Genomic DNA, 4279 nt, shown 5'->3' on the forward strand with positions numbered 1-4279 from the left:
TCCATTTTTATTTTATTTTTATTTTTTAATTTTTTTGTTTTTGTTTTTGTTTTTGTTTTTGGTTTTGTTTTTGGTTTTGGTTTTGGTTTTGTTTTGGGGAAAACATGGTGGCTTCAGCCCCCAAGCCACCATGTAGCTCCGCCCCTACTGTTTTTTATGGTCTTTTGGTCATCTATTAACTAGTATCTTTTCTAATGCACTTGCTTGGTTGCTTTGTGTAGGTTTAGTATGTACACTGGTACTAAACTATGTTGCCTGTGATGATATTTTTTTAACAGATATTCAGCGAGTTCTTACACACCCATTACGGTGGTCCTGGAACTCTCTTGGTCTTACCATTCATTGACATGGCTGATACTTTAAATGAACGGGAATTGCCTGGAGGATCAGCCTCAAATGGGCCCAAAATCATGTTGACAGGGATTGGAAAGAGTGGACTGGTGATAGCTATTAAGCTAAATGCCTGAAATTGCCGCAAGTTTTTTTATGTGGTCAGTATTGTCGAAGTGGGTGTTGTAAGAGCTCTCTCAATTTTGATATGCATTATGATGTTTATGTCTAGAAATGGGAAAATGACGAGTGAAATTTGAGCAGGTTTTGCTCTAATGGATTTTCAAATCAACAGATGCTGCTCAATTTCAGTGGAAATGATTTTATGTATGATCTCATCATTTTCTGATTCTCAATAAGAATGCAATCCATTAATCTAAAACATTTTCCACCCCATGATCGAGTATTGAGACCGTGTTGATTCACAGACAAGCATTTGTAGGGATCACAATTTTGTTGATATTTCTTAATCCTGAGCCTAATGCAATTTGATGCAATTGGGGATCTCTCCACCAACTACTCTCCAACAACTCTTCCTCATATTAGTGACAATAACTATTACGAATCCTGCGTATTAATTGAAAGAGAAAAAATATATGAGCATTCCTTAAAACTGTAGTAATTGATCAAAAGGTAAGTGTTGAATTACGTTGCATAGTATCTGATCATCTGTAATCCTAGTAATATAACACCCACTTAGGACAAAAAAAGCTTTGCCAAGCTACACCCCACATTTACAACATTATATTTATATGTTCCCTTAAGAATATCAACCAATGCATATACAAACAAAATATGGCTGATGGCATTTAAAAAGCTAATCACAAATCTGATTTACTCTTGTCCATCATTTCTTCCCTATCAATGAAACGTTCAAGCAGCTCTTTCTCTTGCAAAACTAAGCAATCCTCACTCTTCCCGAACCAGTCATAGGGTCGCTTGGCTACATGAACGTAGACAGCATCCCTCAGTGGAGTACAAACAAAATGTCTTTGTGTATTCTTTTGTGAATAATCATGATGTTAGCTTGTAAGAAATACAACAATACAAGTACAAGCAAGAACCCTCTTCCTCTATAGAGTTACAAAATATTTCTAGGGTGGGATATTGGTAAAGTATGCGTTATACAACATTTCCATTTGGTATGCTGCAACTCTAGAGCCAGTTTAGTGCCATCTTGCTTGACATTGGCTTCAAGGATGGGTCATCTGAAACCTTGGCGAGTGAGCGATACTGCAATTTTACACTTTCGGCATAGTCCAATGTCTTGACTACCTACCTGTATAACAAAAGCAAATTCAATTTTTATTATATTAGATTCGAATGAACAATTCAACACAAGCAGTATTATAGTAAATGCTAATTAATACACCAGATAACTGAACCAAGAAAATCTGGCTCTTCCTGATGTCTCAACCCCCATGATTCTTTTTATCCTGCTTTTTGTTTAAGACCAAAACTAAAAGTTTTTACGTTTTAGGAGACAAACTCGAACCTGGACCAAATTTGAAGGAAACCAAAAATTGTATATCAGCGAAAAAAAAAAAAAACTAGCAATATATGGGGAAAAATATTCAAAATCGATCATCCACCTAACACTACCCAAAGCTCAAGTTTCCCCAATCATCTGCTTCTCCGATTGAAACTTCTAATCAAATCAACCCTTAACTTCGGTGCTTTCACCATTGTACACAACCAAACCTCCAATCTACCCACTTTACACAATTGGAGCCAACTTTAAATTCTCCCACACAAATCTGTTTCCATTCTACATTTCACCGAATTACCAAACAAACCAAGTCATAGTAAGTTGACTTACCAAACAAACTAAGAGAAAGGAATTAAAGAAAGAAGAATGGAGTAGGGACAAAATTTACCTGATACACCTTGAGCATTCACATTTGGTAAGTTGTTATTCGGATGAAAATATTTGCAAGAATCTCCATACTGGCAAAACCCCTTCATCCCATCATGCCCAAGAAAGTAAATAAATAAGAAAAGAGCAAGTTAATCCAAGCCAAAATATTCCCATACCAAAAGCTAATGCAAAATCCTCATTTGTAACGCCTCTTCTAAATTGGAAAGAAACAAGGGAAACAAAATGAGAAGAGGGCTTCCTCGAGGGGGCCAGCCTCCACTGTTTGGGTTCAACAATAATCAATAATCTCTTCATTAATCTAAAAATAGCTTAAGTACAGGAACCAAAAGAACAACAACAACAAGCTAACCAACTAAACAAAGCAATCCACAAATCACAAGCTACACAAAACCAGTGACTGCCAAATCAAAGGTCTATTGATTCCAGGAATGAAAAATCCCAAGATTTCTCCCCATAATCTTCACTGACGCTTTAGAAAAGTCATATGCATACAAATTTCTACTCCTACAACAATATATATTAAATACTCATCACACATGTCGCGACAGCCACCTACAATTAAAGTCTTGATATTTTTGCAGAATTTCCCATATTTCAAAAATCATGATAGCTCTCTTCAGGGGAAAAAATGGTTAAGCATTCTAGAGAGGATTCTCACTCATCCAATCCACCCTCTTATTTCTTTAATAATACGTCATATACTAAGTTCTACCATTGAGCTGAATCCCTTGCACAAAATTCTGGGTGAATAAAATTTGCTTTCATACTGATAAAGAAACAAATCGAACACTCTGAATTCATAAAATTCCAGCTAGCTATGAATCAGAACTCCATAAATGGATTTAATACTCATGTCAAGATGCATCACTTGAATAAAAATTATCAAAACAAGATCAAAATTCAACTAGGTCACCACTTGTGTCCTAAACTGCCTAACAATGAAAAGAAAAGAACAAATCCACAGAAAACCTAATCAAACAAGCTGAATCCCAGAAAAAAAAAAAAATAATAATAATAAAATAAAATAAAATAAAATAAAAATGGAGGCATCGGCTGCTTCACAAACAGTGGAGGCAGCCAAAAATTTCCCCATTTTTTTTGTAGCAACAGATCCGGCCAGAGAGAGAGAGAACCTATTTTTTTTTAGTCAGAGAGGGACGCCGGACGACACCGGACGACTCCGACCGCCGAGAGGGACGGGGACTACCGGCGAGTGAGCTACGGACGATGCAGAGAGGAAATCTGCCTGAGAGAGAGGAAATCTGCCGGAGACGACCGCCGGACGCCGAGAGAGGAGGCCGACCGCTGAGAGAGAAGCCGGCGAAGAGACGACCGGACGATGCAGAGAGAGAGGGACGCCGGACGCCGAGAGGGACGGGGACTGTACGGATGATGCAGTTGAGAGAGAGAGAGAGAGAGAGAGAGAGAGGGGATTGCCGGAGATGGACGCCGGACGCCGAGAGGGACGGGGAAGCTGACGGAGGAGAAATTTCAGAGAGAGAGAGAGAGAGGGGGGGTCAGCGTTGGAGGGGAAATGAAATATCATTTCCCTCCAACCGGTTTTCAAGCCCCAAAGAGAAAATGAAAAAAAAAAAAAAATGAAACCTGCCTTTCCACGTAGGTTGTTGTAACGTTGTTGTAAAGAAAGTGTACGAGAATCATTTCTCATTTCTTTGAAGGCAATGTTCCACAGCCGGCTGGGGGCGGCCGCAAATCCCATCTTTTTAATTTTTTTTTTTAAAAATAAAATAAAATTTAAATTTGATAATATAATAAAAAAATAATATTTTAAGATGATGTGTCGAAAAAGTTAATGTGGCACTAATGGAAGTTACGAAAATGGATGAAAAAATTTACAGAGGGACTGAGTTCAAATTTGTAAAAAACTAAAAGATCCAATATTAAAATAAAAAAATGAGGAGTTTTTTAAAATATACGCGCAGGCTCATAAATTTATTTTATATTTACCCAAAACTAAAATAAATAAATAACCTTATTTTTAAAATCCACTAATATTTAATAAAATCATATGTGCCACATCACGCGGGTCGGTAAAATTCTTAGATTCTC

The 4279-nt window shown here is 37.3% G+C and overlaps 1 long non-coding RNA gene across 1 annotated transcript; it reads right to left on the bottom strand.

Annotated features, from left to right (window-relative positions):
• Positions 1 to 959: 959 nt before the first annotated feature.
• Positions 960 to 3812, bottom strand: LOC133878055 (uncharacterized). The gene is made up of 3 exons (XR_009901839.1): positions 3343 to 3812; positions 2208 to 2289; positions 960 to 1609 (listed from the first exon to the last, which is right to left on the bottom strand). It is a non-coding gene; the product is annotated as an uncharacterized LOC133878055 (long non-coding RNA).
• Positions 3813 to 4279: the final 467 nt, after the last annotated feature.

The sequence above is a fragment of the Alnus glutinosa genome, chromosome 1 (genome assembly GCF_958979055.1).
Source record: "Alnus glutinosa chromosome 1, dhAlnGlut1.1, whole genome shotgun sequence".
In the NCBI taxonomy this organism is placed as follows: Eukaryota; Viridiplantae; Streptophyta; class Magnoliopsida; order Fagales; family Betulaceae; genus Alnus; species Alnus glutinosa.